Here is a 26763-nt window from a genome sequence, read left to right as displayed (position 1 = left end):
CTTCCTTCCTTCCTTCCTTCCTTCCTTCCTTCCTTCCTTCCTTCCTTCCTTCCTTCCTTCTTCCCTCTCCTCCCTTCCTCCATTAAACGTTTTGCTTTTTTTTCTCTGTGTCGGTGAGTGTGGGTTCTCCCTTTACAGAGGTGAGCCACGGAATCCCCCCCTTTACATGGCTTCCAGGGATTGAATTAGGGTCATCAGGCTTTCAGGACAGGCACTGTGCTTTTCCTTACTGGAGCCACTTCCCCAGCCCCTCCTTCCTGATCTGAAGCTGCTTCTTCCAGGCATCTGTGTATCACCGAGCTGTGATCATTTACATCAAATTCTCTAGTTGGACTTTTGGGACATTTAAATAGTGTAAACTTCATACCCAGCCTATCGTGTTCACCTTGATGTTGGTAACTCTCAGAGGAGCCTTTGTTTTCCTGAAGCTGAAAGAGGAAAGCACTTTCACTGTCTGTTTCAGTGAAATTAAATTTATTTTTCCACTTCCTCTTTATTGGGGCTGCTGCCTTCTGGAGGACTAGGAAAGGCCTTTCTGTTTCACATGAATCCTTCTCCATGTCTTTGGTCCTTCTCACATGCTAATACCTTGCTAAAACAAAAAAACTTACCCAACTGTGTATTGGCAGATTTTCTGAAGACAAGATTCAGCTCCAACACCCAGTTTCTGTTTTGGATGTGTAGCTTTTCGTTACTTTATCCTAGATAGATATTTTTCCCTGTCTTCAACTCAGGTAAGCATTTAAAATATCGATAATAGTTCATCTAATATTTTAATATGTTGTAGACTGCAGTTCTGGACATGTTGCCATATTCACAGAGGAATCCAAATTATTTTGCCTCAACTCCCCAGAGACACGCTGTGAGAAGTGAAGTCCCTTTCACACCGTCCCCCAGCTGTTCCCCCGGCTTTCTCCTCCAGAGGCCAACAGCCTTAATCCATTTAGATGGGTCTCACAATGCAGTATAAATCCAGTAGATTCTAAACAGGAATTAAATTTCTGAATTCTAGAGGCTGAGAAGTTCAAGGTGAAGATGCTGGCGGACTCGTAGGTGGCGCGGCTCTGCCTCTGGATCACAGAGGGCACCTCTACTGTGTCCTCACAGGGGAGAGCGGCACAACCGCTCTCTGGGTTCTTTAGTTCAAGCTCTGTCGTTCTCTAACCATCTTGCAAATGTCTCCCATGTCTACCACCATCATAATTAGGTTTCAACTCATGAACTTGAGGTGCGGGCCGCAAACATTCGGATGACGACAGCTCCGTCCCCGGGTTCACAACCTTCATCCTGTTATAACCCATGTCTCTCACTCATGATGATCTTTCCAAGTTTACCATTCTTTGGACAAAGCCTTTGCTGGTGACTCTACTGTTAATATTGGTTTGGACCTTGAGAAGGAAAAGACTCTATTTTTTCCTGTCCCCCTAGACACTGGAGAAATTTTGATCTCAGTTATCTAAACAGAACGATGAGAGGCAACACAACTGTATGGACATGAACTTCCAAATATTTCTTAGTGTCAGACCCAGACTTAGGACTGTAGAGGAATTTTAAATCAGAACATGGGTGCTCTGGCAAGAGATCACACCCAAATATCTTCTAGGTCTGTGTGGTCCAGTTGGAATACAAACACACTGGGCAATGAAAGCATATACATTTAATCCAGGAAATAGAGGCAAGCAGATCTGGATTTAAGGCCAGCCTGTTATAGAGCAAGTTTCAGGTAAAGAAAAGCTTAGGTCCAGGCATGGTGGTACATGCCTTTAATCCCAAACATTGAAGGTAAATTTAGTTTGTAGAAGGAAACACCCATGTTTGAAAGTAATATTCAATTGAGTGGCAGAAAAAGTGACAAATCAGAAAGAGATTTAACAGAATAAGATACACCCAACTTTCATGACAACAGAAAGGAAAACTATTTAAGGGACAATGCTGGGGAGCAGGGCAGTTTAACCTGGAGAATTATAGAGACAGGTTGACTGAAAAAACAAACTAGACACAGGTGAAGACAGAAAGAGCCAGAGAATAAAAAGGAGCCAGAAGATTAGAAGACATTACTGGAATTAGTTTGAAGCCAAGGAGAGCAATTCAGAGGCTGAGAGAGAAGCCAGATTGATTAAGTCAGATGGGAGAGAAATTTGAGCCAGAATAGCTGAGTTGAACCAGCTGGCTATGAGCTCAGAAAGAACAAACATAGGTGAGTTTATTAAGCAGTAATTCTTAGAGGCTGAAAATATTCTAGGCCTAGGTTAGATGGTATGGAGGCTAGAAGCTTCCAGGGCTAGGCCTAGGTTAGCAGACAGAGGCAGTAAAGCAAGCCTCCAGATGACAACTGAGACAGGCAAATAAAAGTTACTTTTACATAGGACTTCTTGGTGGTTGACAAGTCAAAGCACACAGTCCTGTGCCCACTGGTGGTCTCTGAAAATCAGGCTAAAAGCCAAAGTCCTAGAGATGAAGTATATGCCCTTTTCAGTTCCAATTTTCTTTGCCAGAAATGACGGCTGTTCATGGCTGCTGGTAGGAGGAATCCCCTCTTATCCCCCTCTTCCTCTCAGAAAACCCCAGAGTGGTAACACCCCATCCTATGGATGCCCCAAGACCACAATATATTTATCTCATGGAGCTTCCTTTGCCTCCAGATCTGAGCTTTTCACACTCTATGTAAGGCTTTAGCAATCCATTTCAGGGTAGACTGCACTCAGTCCAGCCCATTTGTTTTGTGAGGTGCTGTGAATAACAACCTAAACAATACACATTCACAGAGTTCCCCGAGAAACACATAATATTAAAGAGACATGGAGCAGTCGAAAGCTGTGCTTAGAAAAGCAACAGCACTCTAAGGGACAAATAATCTAGATACACAGCTCTCTGAACCATCTGTTCAACTTAACCAGCTAAACAACATGAAATATTTGAGTTCAGGTTACGACACTGAATTTGGATCTTTCCCAGCAACAATAGGTGGTGCTATGCCTTTGATTTGCATAATCAAGAGTCCCAAAGTGGTGATTGTTCTGGAGGAAACAAAACAAAACAAAACAAAAACAACGATCTGCTGTCACTGTAAACCCAACTCTCAGGTTGGGACCTCTCTTTCCCAAATGCAAAGTAATAAAGCAAATGCCTGTGGCTTTCTAAATGGCAATTTCCCCGAGCTGCTGCGCTCACATATTTTCCAATAAAACTCAGTTTCGTGTAGGACACCCCTCTTGCAAATCTTTCTTGATATATCCCAAAGCACAGAGCTTTACTCTTGGTGCACAGTACTTGTTAACTGTATATTCATGTCATATATTCATGTCACACGCACAGCTGTGAATTACTCTTGGTGGGAAAACTTAGACTCACATTCTCCCTACTGTACAGTGGAAACGCAGACAGTGACAGAGGCAGGAGTGGAGTGTCATTGAGATATGTGACACCGGAAACTGCTCAGTCCCCACTCAGCCAAACATGCCGTGACCTTACGAAACTTCTCTAAGCTTCAGCTTTCTTTTGAGAGTGTGGGTGTATTAAAGAGGTACGCAAAGTGCCACGTGACTGCTGGTACCCTTCTGCCCTGCTGTCGCCTCTCAGCCTAAAGATGCTCGAAGTCACTCTGGCTCTATGGATAACTAGAAATTTGGCCGCAGGCAACTCACGCTGAGGCCTCTGGGTTCTAAGCCTTAGTCATCCTGTGTGGATTCTCTGGCTCTTGCAAATATTTATGCAAATATTTTTGTCCTCCCAAAAAGTGAAGACTGACACTCACAAATTGGTTTATGTTTTTCAATCTGTTTTTCTCTTCCTTACACGAACCCCACAGCGAATATAGTGGGCAACCCAAACTTTGAAAAATTAAATATCATAATAGCAATAAATATTCATAATTGGAGAAAATGATGGCTTGAGAAGCTTTTGTATGAAATCATTCATACTATATACATTTTAAAGTAAAAAAGTCTGAGAAATACTGCTTTTAAGGGGTTTAGTGAAATTAAAAAATATTTGTTCAATTCTATAAACATGAAGTACAATAATGTTCCCAAGTAAAAATTTCAAAATAGTATGCATCACGTGGTAGATCAGTTGTTCCCACAACTTCAGTCCTCACTCTGCTATAACTGCCTCCTTTACCGTGGGGTTCCCAGGATGTCTCCTTCTCCAGTAAATATTTTTCCACTCAGGTATGGGACTTTCTATGGCCAAAGAGCTATTAGCAAATGAGATGAATACAGCCTTGAAAAGAGCGTGTGAAAAGAGTGTGTGATGTTGAGCTTGTCCTCTTGCCACTGATATGGAAACAAGTCCAGACGATTCTGCCAGAGGGCAGAAACCACCTGGAGAATTGAACAACTAGTCTCTTATTGGAGGTTCTTCAGATCTGCTGACTGACAGCTCTATCCACATGAATGACCTCAGAGAGGAGCGGAAGTATTGCCCAGCTGAGCCCAGCCAAGGGAGCCTAGCCTACCTACTCAAGGGTGAAAGGTTTACAGCTTTGTGATGGAGTTCCGTAGCTGTTTGTTATGGAGCATTACTCTAGCAATGGCTAATTGATAACCAAGAGACTGCACTCATTAATGGCGTGCTTAGCAGTAATAATTTCAATAAAGATTATGTCATTTGTTAATCTCAAAATATACTTTTAATCTATCTTCTTTTTTCACATTGTACTGAGTACTATAGAAGAAGCTATTTCTGACTAAAGGGATAATATGATTGATTGATTGATTGATTGATTGATTGATTGATTTAATAGAAAGTGGAATGTCAGAGAAACTAGATCTGCCCAAGATTCTGTTACCAAGGAGACCTGGACTCAGCCAGTCAAGAATCCTCTTTACTAGAGCTGTCTCCAGTTGCTGACCTCCCTCAATCGTCCAAAATGAAAACCCTGCTTCCTGCCCAGTCTTCTGGACCTACCTCAATTTTCATAAAAGTTCCTGTAGGATGTCAGTTTGAATAATTAGAGTTGACATTTTGCTTGCAAGCAAAATAGAGGGCCTTTCCTCAGGAAACCACAATGACATTAATATCCTCTGAGTACATACCGCCCTCCAAATAACCCGATTTGTTTTCCTTAAATTTGCATTTTCATTTGATCATTAAAGATGAGTTTTTCCCTGGAATGGGAGACCCATGGCTGCCTTGATTAGTTTGGCCCACTGGTTATCATGGAAAGTTCCTGTGGCCATTTGCTCATTGGACATTTTGTTTCCTGGGGCTACCAGTTACCTAAGCAAATCCTACCTCCAAGAATAAGAACTTGCCATCAATAACTGCACAGGAAATAGCAAAAGCAGTAGTGGGTGGGGGAGAGTGGAGAATCTCCTTATGAACAGGTTAAAAATATCCATCATCTTTATAGTTGCATTGTGTGCAGTAGTTAGAGACTGGAATACTGAGGGGGGGAAAAACCCTTGAAAGCTACCCACAGGCACCAATAAATCTCTATTAGACAGATTTGAAATTCTCTGAGTCCTTCTGATAATGGAGTTTGTAAGCTAGTTAGTGCGTTTGTCAAGCTTGAAGTCATGTAAGTTTCACATATGTCTCAAACATATGTCAATGTCTAAGCTTGTGAGCCAGAGAGAAGGGCATGTTGTAGGAATTCCTGTTTTATGCTGGTCAGTATTTTGGATGCTGGAAGGAGACAGACAATTAAGACTTAATTTTCTTTTCAATTTTGTTTTTTTTTTTTTTTTTTTTGAGACAGGGTCTCTCCACATAGGCCTTGGCTCTCCTGAAACTCACTGTGAGGTTACCAAGCTAGCCTCAGAGACAAGAGGTCTACCTGCCCCTGCCTCCTGAGCACTAGGCTTAAAGATGTAGACCACCACATCTGGCTAAAGACTTTTATTTTTTGTTTGTTTGTTTTTTTCCATTCCAAGGACTTTGCCTGCAATTGTTTGATGTGTTTGTAACCCCAAGGATGAAGTTTTTTCTACATCTTAATACTTCTCTGATTCCTTGACAGTTTTGCTGTCATTTGTGTCTTCTATTGCGTTCCCCTTTAGTTTGGAGGCTTGCATTTGGCACATATAGATAGTTGATTTTTAAAAATACCCATTGAATGAATGTAGAAACAGTGACAATTTTAAAATGCCGCAGAATGCGTGGTGAGTTGATTTGACAGAATTCTCTTAAGGCTTGTGCTTGTATGCACACATACCAGAATGCTTGTACAAATGTGATTGCTTGTGTGCATTTAAGAACATAAACACTTTCTCAGCTAAGACTCTTAGGTTTGCTTATAGCAAAATTTGGTTCCATTTCCTCCAGAATTGAAAGCTTAGCTCGAAGCTTAACTACTTCAGTTCAAAGTTCTTTAGTTTATACCACCAAAATAGTAGATTAAATATGCTTATTTCAACTCCGGGTATCACAAAACAGAACTTCAAATCTATTTTAATGAATAAGTTATGTTATTCTCTTCTTGAGAAATGATGAGTAGGAAAGTTTAAGATAATCTATTTTAGTCACAGAAGCAAAATATTTCAGAGTGCCTTTCAAATAATATTTGTTTTGTTGAATGCATCATTAATCTCAAAATCTTATAAAATATAGGGCAAGATTTTTCTCCCTCTTGGTTCATGTAAGTGCTTTTCAAATGAGCATGTTAGCTGTCAGATGTAGGATTTATTTTTCTGGAATAACATGAGCCCTCACACAAGGACGTTCAGTATTGCTACATTATAACATTCTTGCCAATTCTTATAATCACTGGGGGATGAACATGTGTACCGCTTCGGTTTGGGGTTAGATTCTTGCTACTTGAAGGGGACTGTAGTCTATCCGGCCTAATAAACTCATGTCAGATTTCAAACATAGCTGCCGTAAAAGTTCTTGAATACAGGCACACTTCACGTTAGTAGAAAGTAGAAACATTTCTACTTTCGAGAGCAGCCGGGTCATTTAGAATTGTATCAACAACAACAGCAACAACAATGATATAGCAGAGCTCAAAGGAACACACCGTAGCCTGGGTCTGTCCATTTTAAACAGGAGATGGTCTAGCTCATTACGGTGAAACAAGCTGCTCACATTCTGATTTTAAGTTCCGAGACGATTGCAGAAGTGACGATCCAGGGACGGCAGCTGGACTACCTTGTCCACAATTGCTCCAGGTAAGTATTTTCACAATTCTGTACTTCCCAGTGTACAACTAAGACAAACTAGCAGGCAGGGAGAAGGGGTTATGTGAAACGCAGGGCTGCTCTGTCATGCCAGAAACCAAACCAAGAAGAAGGAACTATCCAGAGGGAAATATCAAGGAGACCTCAGAGGATGATCTTTATTCTGGGCCTATGAGTTTTACCAAATACTGATCAAAAGTATTTGAAAAAATTGCAACTGTATAGAACACATACAGTTGTTTTTCTTTATTCCTCTAAAATATAGTGGAACAAGTATTTCCATAACTCTATAGTCTATTAGGAATTATAAGTAACCCAGAGGTGATTCAAAGATGATGTGTAAAGACAATTTGTGAATATCATGACATTGTATAATCTTTGTAATATAGGAAATCTTGGGAAAGTCAGGATAACCCAAGCCCTTTACCATATACACAGGGATGACTTGACTCTCAAAGATTGATTGATGTCCATTCTAACCGTGCATAAAAGTCTTGAGCCTTAGAAGGCTTTGGGATTCTGGTGTGGGAGAACGAGGGAGTGAGGAGATCCTAGAACCAATTCCCCGTGGATAGTCTGTAGGGATAGCTACATTGACTTAGAAATCAGACATCTTGCCTGAGCTGAGAAGGGATCATTACTTGAGGCAGATAGTTTGACAGTCACGTGACATCCAAGAACACCTATTTAGAATGACTCAGACAAGAACATGGCTTATCATTGTCATAACCTATATCTTAAGATTAGACTGCTGCTTCATGATCAGTTAGAATCACAGGGTTTTTTTATTGTTTTTTTTGTTTTGTTTTGTTTGTTTGTTTGTTTGTTTTCTATAAGTTGTCCTTTAAGAGGCTGGAAACTAGAACAAAGCTTTTTCCAGAAGTTCCACAGTGAAGGAGGCCATCAGTCTTCAGGCCAGTTGAGTTTCTTTCTTGGATGTAAGAAATAATTGTGCCAACCTTAGAGAGGATCAAAGCTGGCTTTGAACTTCAGTTCTACCACAGGGTATCAGTATGGCTCATCCATGGAAGGCAAACTGTAGCATTGCTCTTGCTACTTGATTATATGCATGGATGCAGACATATACGAGATTATATGACAAGGGTTCAGTCAACGCTGGTAGGATCTACTTGAAGGAGTGTAATAATGCTACAATGATTTTCATTCCTGAGCCCTCATGAACTCCAGACAAAAACTTAACAAACATCTTATTGAACCCACACAACCCAATGGATCAGATACTGCTGGCACACTTTTCCACAAACAGGAAACAGCCTCAAGAGGATTAGGCGGAACACCAAGGTCCAAGCCATTAGAAAAGCAAGATGCTGAGAAAGGGTCACAACCCACTCTGAGGCTCGTCCTCACTGCTCCACACTCTTCCCACAGCCTTTGGAATCCAGAGGCTAATTCCACTCCATAGATGGTCTTTCTTTCCACATCTGTTTAGGTTAAAGAGGAAGCTGTGATTAACTAGTAAAGATCATTAAAAATCCCAGAGCCAACACTAAAAGCTCCACATTTCCGTACTTTTAGCCCAGACCCCAGGAACCAAGGTGAAACCATGAGGCAGGAAGACAGATGTTTAAATTTGAGCTTACACAGTGGAAATTTTAGCCCTCTATGTTTGTTTTAGGACGTATTTTATGGCATTGCTGTTAAAATGATGGGAAGATAGAAATCTCTTTTAGCATTTGCAAGTACTTTTTTTTTTTCATTTTCCTTCAAGTCTCAATGCTTCAGAGGACAAGGTTTTGAAGACATGTATGCTAACTTCCGATGTTAGCTGCTTTCCTTAGCCCCACTGTAGTAAAATTCAGGTAAACAGGATTTTCTTCATGTCTTCCGCTAACAAGGTCAATAAATTAAAATATACAAGGTCATGTTCCATTCAGCCTAACAAAGCATTACCTGGGATTATTGCCTCAGGTTTTTCTTTTTCTTTCTTTTTTTTTTCTTTTTTCTTTTCTTTTTCTTCATGATTTGTCTAGTGACTCTTTGCCACCCAGACTTGAGGCTGGGGTTGGAAGTCTCAGCCAATTAAACCAGGGTCCTGAAGGAGGAGGGTGCTAAAACACTTGGGGATTGGCCTTACAGACAAGGCACTTGCATCTTGAGTTCTAGAATTGATTAGCAATTTGTTACTTTATTGATTTGTCCTTTTGTCAGGATTGCTGTGTCTGTAATGACAAGTTCAACTCGGCTAATCCAGCAACAAGTGTATTAGGATTTAAAGATCTCTGCCATGCTAAGGACACAGTGGGGAGTCACAGGAACAAGAGAGCCTGAGAAAGATGCAGGCTGTGGAGACTTCTAACTGTAAGCTTAGAACTAAGACTGCTGAGGCAGGAGGATTACGCCTTCAAGTTCAGTCTCGGCTATAAATTGAGAATGTGTGTCAAAAAGGAAAAAAAAAAGGTTTCTGAGAAGGAACCTCAACAATGATGTAGATAATTATTATGATTAGTTTTTTGTTTGTTTGGTAACTACCAATCACTGAGCATCTTTTATGGGTCTGTCAGGATTTGTCTGTTTCAAAAACTCACGTTTTCTCTCTCTCACACACACACAACATACACCTATCACAGGCAAGTGGCTTACTTTAATATCCTATTGTTGGGAATTAACAAGATCTTAAACATCAAAATTATGAGGTCAATTGAATCCCGTCACCTTTCTAAGCCACATTTTCATTGTCATAACTTCGTGATATCTGAAGATAGTTATTCGGATCAAGTCAAAGGGCTGTACAAAGTACCATGTGCATGGAAGATGCTTTGTAATTAGGAGTAATTATTGTTCGACATATTATTAGCCATCGTCTTGTCTCCTAAGAAGTCTCAGTGATATAGACATCATTTGGTCATAGTCAAAAGGCTGAGAAGTAATGGATGGTGTAAACGATTGTTTTTCAGAGAATGTGGTTGACAGTGATGGGTACCGGAAAGAAATGAAAAATGTTTAAGAGAATAAGACAAGTCTCATCGTTCTGTGCCATGCTTTGACTATAACATTCCCCATAAGCTTGGGATTTGGATGCTTGTTTCTCCACTGATGGTATGTTTTGAGAGGTTCTAGAAACTTAGAAGGAAGGACCAGGCCAGAAGAAGTATGTCCCTGGGACAAGGTTCTCAGGGGTATAATATCACCAGCCCTGACTTATTCCCTGCTTTCCGGACTGCTCAGACTAAAGCTCCGCTATGCCATGCTTTCCTCACCACAGTGAACGGAAGCCTCAGACACAGAACCCATATAAACGCTTCCTCTCTTAAACAGGTTCTTTCTTTTAAAAAAATTAAATGTGTACTTTGACAATTTCATGCATGTGCATAATGGATTTTTATTGAAGTCACCTCCAACCCCTCTTATATCCCTTCTACCTTCATCAAATCCCAACCACAAGTTCATTTCCATTTTCTTATCGTTTTGCTTTGTTTTGTGACCCCTGAGTTTAACCAGGGCAGTTTGTGTGGCTGTGGATTTGGAACTACCTATTGGAGTTTGGTAACTACACGTTAGAGTCAATGACTCCCTCTCCCTCAGAAACTAGCAAGAACCAATAACCTGGGGTAGGAGAAGGCCCCATGAGTCAGATTGACAGGCCCAGCCTATAGTAGGCCCAATGCAGACAACCACAGCTACCGTGAGTCACTGCAATGTCCATATCATGCTTAGAAGAGAACATTTCACAATCCTCCCTCAAATCATCTGGCTCATATTCTTCCTATCCCCTCTTTTGTGATGTTCTCTGAGCCTTAGAGGAGGTGACATAGATTGCTCTCAGCACCTCGAACAGTCTAAGCCTCTGCAATCACTACTGCGAGAAGAAGCCTCCTTGATCAAAGCTAAGGCTAGTATTTGTCTATGGATATGAAAATGAGTATTTTGAAGGCACATTGGCATCATGTCTATTTAACAAAACAGCCTACGGTTCTCCCCCAGGGCTCAGTGATCTCCACAGGCGAGAATTCACACCTGAGGAGCATGCCTCAAGTCTAGGCATGCCTCAAATCAGACAGTGGTTGCTTATCTCCAAAACAATCATGCCACTATTGTATCAGTGGACATGTCTTCAGGTTGCTAATACAGAACACAGGATTTATGGGGGTTTAAAGCTTTTGATGAGTTTTCTCTCCCAGCAGCCTTCACAGAAACTTCTGGTACTGTGTATACTACCTCACAGGAAGGGAGTTTCCAACTCATTTCCAACTTGATTTCTCTATATCCTGAAACCAAGCTATACTTAATAACTCCCCATGACATCTTCTTACATCCATTGTTTTGGCTAACTACTCTGCTCTTCCTCCTGCCGTCTCTCCCCACTCCTCCTCTGTTTAAACCACCACAGGCTCTCCTCCTTTTTTTAAATGTTATGTGTGTTTTACTATCTGTCTTCCTACACACTCCTCTGTTGCCAACCCACCATGGCCCATTCCTGGCTTCCTGGTTTCAACAGACACTCCCAGTTAAACGTAAAAATCTACACATCAAAGCTGTGATTCACGCATGAGAGAAAACCTGCAATGCTCGTCTTTCCGGACCTCTATTACTTACTCTGTATATTTTCCAGTTCCACCCATTTTCCTGCAAATCTCCCAACTTCATTTCCCCTTACCACTAAAACAATTCCATTCAGTATGTGTACCACATTTTTATTACCCATTCTTCAGTTGATGGACACCCTAGGCTGATGCCATTTCCTAGCTGCTGTGAATGGAGCAGTGGTAAATATGAGTGTGCAAACACCTCTGTTAACTGCATGTAGCATCCTTTATGTACACACTCCCAGGAATGGTACAGCAGTGTTATAATAGCTCCAGCTCCAGTTTTGAAGGGACCATAGAGATTGCTTTCCAAGGAGCCGTACTAGTTCACACCCTCACCGACAAGGTATGAAGGCTCCCCTTCCCCCTTATGTTGTCAGTATTTGGCATCAACTGTTTTCTTGGTGACCGCCATTTTTTTTAATTAGGTTGTTTTCCTAATGTTTAGTTTTTTTAAGTTCTTTATATATTCTGTTCACTATTCTTTGGCTGATGTTAGAACAAAGATTTTCTCACATGCTGCAGGCTCCTTCTTCAATCACTTGACTGCTTTGCTTGCTGTACGGATGCTTGTCAGGTCCAAGAGTTCCCACTTGCTGATTGTTGACCTTACTTCCTGAGTGACTGGAGTCCTGTTCAAAAGTTTTTGGTATTCTGGTCACAGCAATAGAGAGCTAGCTACTGTACCTTATTACCGTGCGTGGTTTAGAAGGCTGAGCAGCAGCAGCCACCTGGGAATTCATGCACCTCATCCCTGTGCACAGCGCGGTAGGCAAAGTCTTGCAACAAGCCTTATTTGCTAGTTTTACCGGGGCTGTGTTGAAGCTGGTTTCCTGAGCCTCATTTCCCCACCCCATGCACAGCTACACTTATGCTCCTGGGACAGACTTAGAGCCAGTGTTGTCCTCGCTGGCCTTGCTGACTCTGCCTGTGACAGCATCTGTTTTCCTGAAGAGGGGCAGATTATGGTCCCAGAGATGCAATCTTCACTCCAAGCATGGGCATTTGTGAACAGAAAACACTAAAATGTTATGGTCTACTGTAGGCTGCACGAGAAGATTTCCCTGAAGAAAACCATGTCCTCTGCCACTTGTCCAACTGGAATTGCCATTGTTTAACTGCCGAAGAACAGACGAAGAGTCAATGAAATGCTACTCCATTTTGCAGATACAATTATGCCATCAACTCTCAGTACTTTTTTTGGTCTTTATTAGTCTGGGGTAAATTTAAATCACATAAACAAAACCTTGTCTCTCTGGGATATTTCAGTTGTTTCTCCTTTCTACGGCTCTAATGTGAGGAAAGCCCTGGATGGAAGAAACAAACTCCTCCACATAGATGTGCCCCCTAAAGATCCCACAGGCAGCAATTATTAATTTAGTTGCTGTATGGGCTTAAATATAGGTACCATTTTCCAATGGGGTGAGGGGAAGATACTGAGAAGTAGAGCTGTCTAACGCAGTCTCACTAGAAATGTACGATTCTCCTGTTTCTCAAGTTTTGTGTGATAAAGGACATGAGCATTTCCATTTTACCAAGGCTGCAAGTCACAACCATGAAGGTATTCGTCAGCCGACAAGAGGTTACAGCTACCCCTAAATATCATCAAGGCACCAAATCACAACAATTCAGTTTAAGAAATCTTCATTAGTCAACTTTGCAACTTTAGACTGAGCCAACACTTCATTACATAAACTAGAATAAATGCTTCAATAGACTAACCCTGGGATCTTGGTCTCATGGACAGAAAAAAAGCTTAAAGACAACAGAAACAAAATACATAAAGTGACTCAGATATTTTAAAGTCTTCCTAGTAGGGCAAACAGGCAGGAAGACAGAACAATAGAAAGATAACTGGTAAGCATCAGGTCACCCAGTTTGCTTTTGGAAGGACTAAGGCAAAAGGAACTTCATTATTGTGCCAACTGTCACTGACCTGTTCAGGGAATTTGGCATCTCTCTGTCTAACCCCAATTCCACAGGTCACATCAACAACTTAGTTCCTGCTTGGTGACTTGGAATCATGGCAAGAACAAATCTATTTTTATTTTGTTTTATTTTTAGAGACAAGGTCTCGTAGCCCAGGTTGGCCTGGAACTCACTATGTAGGTCAGACAATCTTTATATCCTCCTTCTACAGTCTCTCCGATGCTGTGAGAACAAGAATGGACCAGTACGCCTGGATTCCATTTCGATTTTCAGCCTGGTTTGGGTGGGGAAGAGCTAATACAGAACTCTAGTTCAGAACAATAGCTTCCTATACTTTTTATACATTTATATATGACTTATTTATAGAACACTATCTTTGTATTCATTTGTGTGGCATTTATATTAATCTATAATTATGTACATAATAATTTTGTCTAACGGTGTGATAACAACAGGTGTAGAGAAGGAAAGAAGAGAGAAAGGACAAAGATCGCTTGAGGTGGATGAAGCATGACACCCAACACTCTTTAGCTCCCAGACTTGTTGACCATTTCTCAGGTCATGAGACTCTCCCATGGAAAGATCGAGTAGGGAACTAGGTGGTAAAATTCCACGTGGACATCAGACTTTTCCTTCAGTAAAACTGCCCTGTCACCTTCATGTCAGAAAAATTCACAAGGGCAGCCCAAATCCTTGACTTATGAACTTGACATGAGAAATGAAAGGTTCATCTTTGCAAGATAATTTCGAATTTTATCTGGAAGAAAACACAATCTACAAGGCCATCTGGAAAATCAGGGAATCACTCACATTTGCCTCGCCATACTGTCAGTGCTCAAGACATCAAACAGGACACTGGAAGTTCTTCAGAGTGCTCACTCCTAGGTGCTTTCCCCGACTATTCCTGTTAAGCAACAGTAGTAGCAACAACTAGAAACAAATGAATGAGATCTCTGGAAGTCTCTGACAACCTCGGAAGCCATCGGAGGCTTCGGAGTGTTCTCAACTGTCTTTTTTAGCTTGAATTCTTAGCTTCACAACTTAGATAAGTACAAAACTTTTTTTGTGTCTGATTTTAATCTTGTTAGAATGATAATTAAAACCCCCGGGACAGACATGCTAGGAAAGGCATCCCACTACTGGAGTCTATGCCCAGTCACCTTTTTAGAGATGCCGTTCAGCTGCCCAAAAGCATTTGGATCAAGATGGCACCGGGAGAAAGTTCCATCAGGAACCTCTCAAAAGGATAGCCTTCCCAAGTTCAAATACCACATGCTAAACACAAATAATGAATTTTAATCCAATCCATGTTGGCCATTTTATCCTCCCTAAATCATATAGGTTTGGACACACCTTCTCCAGTAGAGTTAATAAAGTATACACAACAAACTGATTTAATCTCTAGCAAGTGGAAACCAGAATTTTGTCAGTGTTAACTAATTCATAACATAACAATGATTTCTATTTCAACAATTACCCCACAAACGATAAATAAGTGTGTGTTGCTTGCCCCAGTTAATTTTTCCATCTATTCTTCACAAGCCATAACCTATTCCTGTCTCTGTCACATATTTGGTTTCTAAATTTACTTAAAACTAGGTTCACCCTTTTTATACAGTGGATGGCTTATCTTGAGAGACTCTTTGTCTCTGGTCATTGGTTGTTTCTGTCATGTGTATTTTATTAGTGATTGGTTTTAAGTTTCTTGAGACCAGAGTCTGGGCCCTTTTTAACATAGTATTTGTAACCCCTAAACTATAGAGTCACTGATGCCCGAGCTCATGGGCAGATGGGTGGGTGGTAGTAAAAACTAATGTTCAAAATTTGAACTTGACATATGAGATGAAAGCTTCAAAAGTATATAGCAAGGTCAAGGCATTCACAGAACATTAAGACAGTAGCTGAAAGAGAAATATAAGCAGATCTCTTAGGAAACCAAAAACCATCGCAAATGATCAAAAGTTTCCAAATCATCCTCCTGTAAGTGGGAGAACTAAAATTGTGCATGCCTCTTTTGAAAGTTTTCAGTTGGGAAAATTAGTCTACCTTCTGAACATGTTTGGAATGTCTGAGTTGTCTGTCTCCCTTATTTGCTATTTATTGAGATAGATTATGCCCAGAGTCATTAGAAAAGTAATTCTCTCTTGATTTTTCAAGAAAATCCCAGCTGTGACCTGCACTTTGATAACAGAGAGTGTAGGTTGCCAGTGAGAGCCGAATTGGATTTGGGTTGTATTTTTAAAGTGGGGTTGTTATCCTTCTTCCCCTTTCAAGGACAAATTCAAATATCTTCTCTCCTCTTGCCTGAGACAGTTACTCTGATGGAAAACTCTGCTAGAATAGAAATATTTTTGAGGTGTTTTTTAAAAATATTTAGTTGACAAATAATTTTGAAGAATCTACTGTGGAGACCAAAATATCCTATTCAGCTCTGAGTGAGCCCTTATACCCATAGATATAGAATTAGTCCTTTGATCTTGCATTCAAGAACATTCCATGAGCAGGGCTGAGTACTTATGCAAATCAGATGCTGCCAATTAAGTCCCTTGGTTAAAAATGACCAGTTTGTTTTTTTTTTTTTTTAGTGGAATTTAATCTCTTGAAACTTGTCATTATACAAACACTAGGCCGCATGATCCAATGGCTCCAACCAGGAAACATTTCTCCTGCTGTATCTATTACTGTCACCTGGATGGCACTTAGCTCTGAAGTAATGATGATAAATTTCAATTTGTTAATACAAATGATGAGCCTTCTAGATCAAAGTAATTTGGAAGCAAGATAAAGAAATTATGATGGAAAAAAAAAAAACCCTGTCACATACATTTGCATTTTGACCAAAAAGTGGTCTCTCTAGAGGACTTGAAGATGACATTATTAGTTCTTCTTCACTTGAGTTTGCCTTGTGGAGTCAACTAATTGACCCAGGATATAAGGTTCTGACATAGCTCCCAATGTAAATATATACTCACCACAGAAATGTAAACAAATGATACTTATACTTACTTACTATTTTCTTCTTGTAATATCTGGTATAAGTAAAAGAAAATTAGCACATGCTAAGGGCTTTTAGATAGAACACATATTAAGAAATAGTAGAAGGGAACTGGACAAATGAAAGTAGTTACATTGAGCTGGTGGGACTAACTACGGATGGATTTTATGAATTGTTACAATAAAGAGCAAACAGCTTACTTGTGCTATTGGCCTAAGGTTTGATTGATGGAATTGAAAGTACTCTGGGAATCTGTTTTTCCCCCCTAGAATGGCTGACTGTTTGCAGAAGTTGTTTTGAGTTTTCATTAAGACCTGCAGGGAAAGAAGAAAGGATATAAATTTAAGTACGTGCAGTCTTTCTTGTAAAGCTGCCCCTCCACCTGGTAAACTTGCTGGAAAGTGTATTTAGTCAACAAAAGAGCTTCTGGTTATAAGTAAATATGTTGTCCTGTTCTGTGTCACTGCCTCTACATTTGTTCAACAAGATAATACGTTAAATCGAATACGAAGAAGCCATAACACTGAGTTTCTTTGGAGTACCGGAGACAGGAGGATAGCAGCCAAAATGGTACTTACGAGATGATACAGTGCCTGAGCTGCTGTGAAGTCTTTGTCTCTCAGCAGGTTTTAGCCCCAGCATCCTGGCTTGCCTAATGGCTCTAATGTCTTTGTCCCAGAGGATGTGTGTGGAATGAGCCCCATGTGCTGGTTATCACACACAGCATCCTGTAGACCCTGAGTCTGGTTGTGTTGCTGTTTTCCCTGCAAACCACGAAGAAAACCCCCAGCTCTCTTTCCCGAGAGCAGGTCTTGTGGCCAAGTCCAACCTCCTCTTTTGTGTAGCTCATTCTACACAAAAGAATGGAGCATTTCATCTTCCCTAGCGCTTCACCTTCCTCAGCTTTTACTGACATAGATCTACAAGCAACCAGAGACCCTTAAATGTGCCTAGAGAAGTTCTCTCAGAGCTCATGATGCTCACTGAAGCCAGAGAGATCATCCACAGATGATCCACAGTCTTTCCAGTAAGAGATCTTTAGAGGCACTGGACCAACTTCTTCTGCAATCCTGTTTCTTCCACTGGGACATCTCTGGGTGGGGTCTCTTTAGTTAATTTTCACCTCTGGAAGATAGACAGCCACATCTAGGATTCTAAATTCTTAATGCATTTGGCAGGATCTTGAAACAAGCCAGTGAGAATGACAGAAACAGCAGAACATGACTTATTAGATCTCTTTATGGTCTGTGTTTTTAATTCTCCAGTATTTTCCCTTAAGCATTTTGATGTGTGTTTGTCATGGTTGTTCACAGTTAAAGCTAGGGATTCAAAGCATGCTTTCTGTCTTTGAGAACAGACCAACGAACGGACAGAGGGAAAATGGTAGTGATAAAGAAGCACTTGATCAGGAACTAGGAGGCAGGCTTTTAGTGGCCGGGGGGGCACTATGTTGTATTAAAGGAACAATGAGGTACAAAGAAAAATGAGATCCCTTCAGGAAGGGTTATAAGCAAGAGCTAGAGAAGATGTGTTTACATTTAAAGACAAAAATAGAGCAAAGAGAAGGGGAAAAATGGGATGGATTTTTGGTTGAGTTTTTCTGAGATTAAGGTTAGTAGTATTATGTCCACAGTGGGGTTTGTTGGGTTCTGGGAGGGAGGGCTAGTGTTCCTTATTGTTCTTATGAAACATAAGTAAAACAGACTCATTTTCTAGCTGTGTAAAAGCATGTGGTGTTAGTCATACAACCACACCACTTGATTTAATTGTAAAACAAGGGGAACACCATGAGTAGGAGAATACCACAGGGGGTTAAGAAGATGCAAACCAACTTCACCATTCTTCTTGTTGTAGTTAGATAAAAGACATTCTTGAGGTTGAGACCTTGAAACAGAGAGTGTGGAATAATTTCTGGTTCTGGAGAATGGCAAACCTCTTTCTATGAGATGCAGAGAAAGCTGAAGTCCTGGGTAGATGACCTCTGAGAGATTATTCTGTGACTAAGAACATGAAGGACAGAGGTTGTTCATCAAAGATGGTGGATTCCTTGAGAGGGGATGGGATGGGATGGGATGGGATGGGATGGGATGGGATGGGATGGAGTGGGATGAGACGGGATGGAGTGAGATGGGATGGGGTGGAGTGGGAAGGGTGGAATAGAGTGGAATGGAGTAGGAAAAGTGGGTTGGAGTGGGAAAAGTGGGATGAAGTGAGATGGGATGGAGTGAGATGGGATGAGGTGGGGTGGGGTGGGAAAGCATAGAACAAGAGGCTGGATCAAGGTCTACTCCACACAAGGTCTACTCCACAGTCCACATCAGTCTTTAACAAATTATATAATTTCTGTTCTTCCTTTTGTCAGGGGGAGCTGAGGACTCATCACAGTAGTTTTGAATGCCTAGAGAAACTATAACATTGAGTTCTATGGGAATATTAGAGATGCAAAGAAATCAACCCAGTGGATCTTTGTGCCATGGGGTCAAGACCCAGGGGTTTGAGATTGGAATGGCCACTGCCTCCAGCTGTCAGAAGATGGAGGAAGTGACAGTTCCTCATGCTGGAGCAGCAGAACCTGAAACAGATAAGGTGATTTTTCAAGGCACACAACACACTCATATGGAAGGTATTGCATTGGTCTGGCAATTTGGATCCTTCTGGGTTTTTTTTTTTTTTCTTAATTTTCAAAGAATGATGTAGTTTTGTGTGTGTGTGTGTGTGTGTGTGTGTGTGTGTGTGTGTTCAAAATGACAGCCATTAATTAAGTACTGGATTAGTCCAAATTACATAGTGGTTGTGTGATTATGCCTGGGAGATATAAAGAAAAGTCTAGTCTCCTCAGATAGGCACTGATAAGAAACCAGAGAAATGAATTCACTCAAGTCCAGCTTGGTGAACCAATTAGTTCGTTGGAGTTCCAGAAGCATAATGACTTGGGCAATAATATCTCTGAAAAACCCAGTAAAGTATTCGGTGACAGCTCGCAAAACCTGCATTCCTTGAGTACCCTCACATGCAGGCAGTTCCACTAAAGAGTTGCTTTTGCCCCAGTACTTATTTCTTTTTTATATACCTCCAGAAAAGGATTGTGTATGTGTGGTGTGTGTGTGTGTGTGTGTGTGTGTGTGTGTGTCTGTGTGTGTGTGTGTCTTGTGAGTCTCCTAAATTTTGTGAGCTTCCTGAATTTCTTAAGTTTCCTGAGCTTTCTGAGTCGTAGAAGCCTTGCTTGCTCTTCCCTCCAGGAGGAAATATTTCAATCCAGGAGGAATAGCATTACCTGGCTGTACTGGGTTTTGAGTAGGATACCTTATTAAAATCAATTCTTCTTTCTTCTCTTTCATTTGATTACCAGGAAGTTTAAGACATCTTCACATCTATGCCTCAGAATGTGTTTCTTGGGCCAACACTGGTCTGGCCAGATGAACGTCACCTTCCTTGTGTCATCTTCTTTGGAGAGCAGCCGCATACCACAACATTGTGACTCAGGACATCAGGAACAGAAGGAAGGAGCCACATGACTCCATTGTCCTCTACGTGAGTGTCTCACTGCAGCTATTGAACAGAGTGAAAAGAACATTTTGTGCTCTGTGAAAACCTTAAGCCTCCTAGCTACTCCCCTGAAGTTCCTGTTGACAGAAAGATGCACCGGCAGCTTCTCTCTCAGTCCCTCTAAGCTCTTCATCGACAAGACTCTTGTGCATTGAGAATTGTCTCTGCCAGACCTGCCTTTCACAGATGTAGCTTTTGCAAAGAACCTGCAACCATTCTCAGGGAACCTTGAAAAAAGGTGGAATCAGGCCAGGAATTTTTTTCCCCTCCCAAATGCTGCATTTACCAAGGCAGCTGCAAAGCTTCTTTCTCTCTGAAGGCTTGCACACTTCATGCCTCTGTTCTTCAAACTGGGTCTCTCCCAGGAGTAATCTGCATTTTTAGGTGGATTTCTTCAAACTTCCAAAGCCTATAGCCTACAAAAAAATATGAGTCACTAATGAAGTCACTTCAAACTCAGTGGCACCCAGTTACAGTTTTATCCCTAATCCCGCTCCTTGCCACAGGAGATCTTGGTGGCAGAGATCTTGGCTGTAAGGAAGCTCTTTTGGTCCTGTCCTAAGTCCTCACCATCTTCCTAACAGGTCTTCCAGGGCGACTGTAACTTCCATTGTGCAGCAGCTTACAGTGAAGCAAGAGGGAATCACTAACAGCCCCACATTAAGAATCAGCACAGACTGCTTCTAGCCTAACTTCTTTATTCTGCCCCATCTCATCCTGCTGGACCAGGACAGCCCAAGAAACCAGCCTGCTCGGTTCAGCAAATTTAATCTTCCCTTGTAAGTTCTAGAACTTACAAGCTGCAGACATTTTTGTAGCTTCTAAAATACTCATGATTATTCATGTCCTTTATATCAGGACTCAGAGTGCCTCAGTTTCCCTTAGAGGTGATGGACAGCACGCTGCCAGCAGATAATTACCTGGTGGGGGGGCATGACATTTTAAATTTCCAGATGTTGGGACACACTGCAATGGGTTTCTTGAGAGAAGCGGGGTTCTTTTGTTTTGTTTTGTTTTTGTCTTATTTGTCTTTGTGTTCTCAGCCCCCAGGATGGCGTCTGGTTATTAACTGCGTGTGACTAACCCTTCCTTTCAAGTCACGCAAATAGAATAAATTAAAACACAGGAGGGAAGAGCTGGATCATTTGTGTCCAGAGAATGCAGGGGACAGTTATTCATTAGAAGATAAGATTATTTATTACCTCTTATATAATCTTTTAATTCTTTTCACCCGGAGACTTTAATTACCAATGAGGAAATGCTTCTCTAAGTATTTGGACATAATTCCTATGTCACAGTCAACTAATCGGACTTGTGAAATTTAACAAGAATAACTATGAGGATGCAAACAAACTTGGTTAGATAGAGCAAATATTTCATTGCTAGCAGGCCTTCCTGCATGAAAAAAAGAAATATTTTTGGAAAGTGATCATTTCAGAGTCCCTATTCTATTCTATTCACTGCATTTTCAAGAAAGTATAAAAACAAATGTTCGGTTTTTTTTTTTTTTTTATGAGTCAAAATTGGGACGTGTACAAATAAGAGGTTTTCAAAGATGCATGGAAATTATACCAAAATTTGTTTTAAATGTCGAGGCAATTGTGGGTATAATTACAGAGCGTGAGGTTCAGCACGCTCTTGCTCATTAATATCTACAAACCCTCTAATGGATGTTCGTCAGATTCCTTGGGAATCAAATTTGGCAGGTCAGATTCAAGAATCACTTCCCTTGCTTGTGGAATAAATAATGGTCTCAAAAGCAAATCAATATCCAACTCAGTGGCAACACTTGGAGTCATGAGGCCCACTCAAAACTCAACCCCCAATTTGGTTGGAATGGAGAAAAAAAAAGGATTAGTTATGGGATGTATAAAATATGCCACAGGAAGCTGACCTTTTATATGCCACTCCCCTCTCTGACTGGTTAGTGGCAAAGGAGGCATGCTGGCTCTGGCTTTAGTGGCTGAAATGGTGGAGAGTGTCTTCTTCTACTCACATAACTATTGCATGCTCGTGTGGATCTACCAACCACCATTCCTGGCATCATCACAAAACTCATAGCAATTTCTTGGTTTTGCAAGTTCTTCAAACTGTGGCTTACTTGCATCTGTAATTAAAATTTTATGGCTTTGTGCCATGTCCTCTAGAGTGTTCCTTTTCTGGGTGATCTGCAAATACAAGGGAATGAGTAGGTCTTTACAAACCACACAAAGCTAGGCAGTACGGATCCATGAGGGCATGCTTGGAAGGGAAGTTATGCAGACTCGAAGCCCCTGGTCACCACCCGCCATCTTGTTTAGATCCTCTACTGCTGTGACTGGCCCTGTACCCACCCTTATTAGTCTGAAGTAGATTTAGTCAGGGGGAAAAGGTGTTATAGAGGCTTGCTCAAAGACCAGAGAGATACGGCATGAGGAGCAGCTGAGAGCAGGTTGGAAACGTGAAACATTGCCTGCTGATGAAGCAAGGCTAGAGCAGCGCTCGGCACAATGAACACAGATGTGTTCATGTTGAGATTGGTAGCAGCCTTTAGAATAGCATGGTTCATCCGAAGCCTAAACTTGAATCTCCGCACCCAGGATGTTAGCTATGGGGACATAAACAGTGCTGTGTAGAGTGTACCTCCTTATTTAGCATTCCTTTCTGTGTTAGAATAAGCAGTGTGGGTACAGTGGCTTTGCTTTAAACTGTATTCTGAAAGTGCAATTATTAAGAAGAAAACTAAAAATAAAATGGGTATGCCAAATATACCTATAGTCCCAATACTCAGGAGGCCAAAGCAAAAACAATTTCCCACCCTAAGGATGAGAGCTGCACTATTAAATCTCAATGTAAAAAAAAAAAAAAAAAAGAAAAAGAAAAAGTACATTCTAAAGATGTTGTATTGAGGAAAAGTGTGGAGGAGTGGATCTTCAAGATGGAATGAGCAACAAAAGGTGGGAGTAGTTCAGGGCAATGGATACCCACGTTTCTTGGTTGCTTGAAAGATGATGGTGGTGCTGAGCACAATAGGTCCTGGCATAGTTCTGACTGGAGAGCAAGTATGCAAGGGGAATTTCGGTTTAGCAAAGAAAGAAGACAGTGCAGTATAAAGGGTTTTTCTTAGCATGTAGCTCTCTGCAACTGAGAGAGGAGAATAGGATCATCAAAACCTAGTGGAAAAGGCTGGAGAGTTGGCTCTGCCGTTAAGAGCGCTTGATGCCCTTGCAGAGAACCTGTGTTCCCATCACTCCAGTTCCGGGATATCCAAACCCCTTCTTTTACTTCTACAGGCCCCGTATTCGTGCAGTACACAAACACACATGCAGGCAAAAGGCACATAGGCATGAAACAAACAGGCAGATGGCTTAGTGGACAGAGCACTTATTACACCAGAGGAGGACTTGAGTTTAGATCGTTAGCACCTACACAAAAAGCAGATGTGGATGCCAGGGTTGGCGCTCACTGGCCAGCCTGCCTAGTTAATAAATGAGCTTCAAGGTCAGCAAGAGAACCTGTCTCAGAAGTAATGTGGAGAATGACAGGAAGGCACCAGAATTGATCTCTAGTCTCCATGTACACATGTACACAGTTGAACACACACACATATATACACACACACACACAAACATACACGGGGGGGGGGAGTGATGGCAGAAGGAAGGGAGAGGGAGAAGGAGAGGGGGAGGGAAAGGGAGGGACAGGGAGAGGGAAAGGAAGAGTGAGAGGGAGAGAGAAAGAGAGAGAGAAAAAAAACACAATAGAGGGATTTCCCAGTCACAAATCTAAGGATTCAGGCTTAATTGGATGAGATGGAGCTGGGCATTCAGTATTTGTCTTCTCTTAATTTCATTTTATTTTTATAGTAGTAACTTTAATTCTATTGTTCAGTCATGTTGTTACTGAAGACATTTGATTGAATTTAACATTTTTTTTTAGGCTTTTTAATGTTTTCAACTACATAATAGAGGCCCCCTTCTTCACCTGCTCAGTGAATCATGCAGTGCTGATAACTACTCGCTCGCTGTACCCACATCTGTTAGGTGTTGCTAGGCTCTCTACCAGCACGACTAGAACCCTCAACCTCTGGTGAGGATGTCTCCCTCTCCCCTTCCCCTTGCTCCTGGCAAGATCATTTACTGGCTGCTTCCACGAGCTCTAATGCTTTAAACATATACACAGAGCCAGGCAGAGTCTGTCCTCCTGCCGCCAGCTTACTTTTACTAAGCATCATGTCGGGGAGGCTCATCCATGTCCTAGCTCCCTAATGCTGCCACCCTTTAATACCGTTCCTCATGTTGTGGGGACCCCCAACCAGAAAATTATTTTGTTGCTACTTCGTAACTGTAATTTTTGCTACTGTTGTGAATCATAAAGTAAATATTTGATATGTAGGATAACTGATATGTGACCCCCGTGAAAGGGTCATTTGACTGCCCCTAAAGGGGTCACGACCCACAGGTTGAGAAGCACTGACTATTCATTGAGACATTTTGTTGGTCATTTAGACAGTTTCTACCTACCTGTTATGAGCAAATAAATCCTACAGTGAATGTTACAGCACAGGCCAAGATCCTGGGGTCGGTTCTTTAGCATAAATCCCTACGGTGGAATTGCTGGAGTCTATGTTAGTTTATTTCACTTTTTTTTTTTTGAGGACTCTACGTAGGTTCTTGTGGCAGCTGCTCCATGTTTAATTCATACCAATCTTGTGGGACCAGAGAAGACCACTCAAACACAAGTTTAAGCCAATAGAAAGTCTTTACTAGTCAGCCAGCAACAATACTGTGTGTTTAGGATTCCAGTGTACCTGAGCCTTTCTCAGGTTGGATCTTTAAGCACAAAACCATATCCTGTGTTGATATTCCTCAGTTAGCAAAAACAGTTAGCCAGAAGCAGAACTACAGAAGCCAAAAAGCAAGGTTAGTACATTTAGAGACTTTCCCAGAACTATGGACTATGACGGATTCGGTCTTTGTTTTTGTTTTGGCAGGTGGTGCTATTTATATATTAAATTTTATAGCCCAAATGGTACTTTTATTATATTGTCTGTTGTGCTAAGGTCTGGGGCCTGTTACACCACCACTGTTAATGGCTTCAATGTCTCCATAGATTCTTCTATAGTTTTCCTCCTTATCTGTCATTACAAATGTGTGCCGATGTCTAATTGTGACTTTGGTTTACATCTCCCTGATGATTAGTCATGCTGGGTACCTTACTCCTGTTCCCATTGGTCATTTGTTCGCCCCATTGACTAAGCCTTCATTAGACATGTGATAGGCAAATGTCTTTCAGTTCATCGGTTGCTCTCTTTGTTGCATACACCTTTAGTTCCCATATAGCCCCACTGTCTAGCTTTACCTTTGTTGTCTATGCTTTTGGTGACACAGCCAAGGAATCACGGTAGTCAGACATTGTTCTAAACATGCCCCAGGTGATTATCTGCAGCCAGGACTAGCAGCCACTGCCTGAAATGTACCTTGATGTAACAGAAAACCAGAGCTTTGATCAGTGGATGAAGGTGAGTATGTGCTCATAACCCACTCATTCCTCGGAGAAAAGGGAAATGACTACAGAGCATCTCCAACACAAGGGAAAGTTTTATTGTGAGGCAATCTCTTAGATGAGCCAGTGGACCACATCAGAACATCAGCACATGTCTAGGCCCCTCTTCATCCTCTTCGTTGTTGACACTGATGAAGGAAGCTGATGCTTCAGTCTACTCTCCTGGCCGTAAGAGTTCTCATCCACAAGTCCATTCTCTTGTCGACGACTTGCTTTCATGGTCTTTCCAGCTTGGAAGTCTAGGTTTTGTAACCTCAGTTATGTTGGCACAGACAGTGCTACGTTCATTGTTCTCATTGAAAGGATTCCTTTGAGAACGACGTCTTGTTCATTTGTCAGAGAGATGGTACCAACGTCAACCAGCTTTGTGCCTCTTGTCTGCTCCTACACGGATATTGTGCCATGGCAATATCCAGGACTCCTGTTGTAAGATGGGTTGTGTCACTATGCAAATTTTAGAGGTTGGGGTTGTCTGTCTTATGTGTCACTGTGTCTAGAGGAGGCTGTATGACCCACTGTTTCAGTGTATCGTGCAGAAGGCCCTCGGAGGTTGTGTTCTTGTCCTGTGTGCAGTTTAGCTCTATCTCAACAAGGGTGCTAGTGCTAGCCCTCTGTTTCCTTTGCCTTTATGCATTTTGCTGAGATGTTATACTCGGGAAGCAGGGTGTTTCATAGAAATGGGTGGACTCTTTCTCACACCCCGGGAGCTGGACTGTGGTGGTCGTGGCTGTCTGCACCATGCTGACGAAGACCCCTTCTGATTGTTTTCCTCAAGCGAGTTCAGATCTGCTGCCACGTTAGCTGTCCTTGCTGTGTCAACTGTAGTGAACGATGGTACTCTGGCTGTTTGCTTGGGTAATTTCTGTCTATTGCTCTTCATGCTCCTATATCCTTTGCAATGGCTTTTAACTTCAGTAGCTGAAAAGGCCATTTTGAAACATTGTGATATGGGCTTCTTTTTCCCTGGGCAGTAGAGTCAGTCTGTGCTTTTATTCTCAAAAATTAAATATAAATAAATAAATAAATAAACAAATCCATCTATTCTGGATTACATCTGGACATGTTTTTAGAATTGCCTTTCCAT

At 41.4% G+C, this 26763-nt stretch overlaps 1 pseudogene; it reads right to left on the bottom strand.

Moving 5' to 3' along the window:
- LOC129692711 (40S ribosomal protein S18-like) overlaps positions 1 to 25352 on the bottom strand; it is a 69003-nt pseudogene extending 43651 nt beyond the window's left edge.
- Positions 25353 to 26763: the final 1411 nt, after the last annotated feature.

Source organism: Psammomys obesus, unplaced genomic scaffold (genome assembly GCF_907164565.1).
Source record: "Psammomys obesus unplaced genomic scaffold, mPsaObe1.curated_primary_1811, whole genome shotgun sequence".
Classification (NCBI taxonomy): domain Eukaryota; kingdom Metazoa; phylum Chordata; class Mammalia; order Rodentia; family Muridae; genus Psammomys; species Psammomys obesus.
This window is presented reverse-complemented; position numbering and strand designations above follow the sequence as displayed.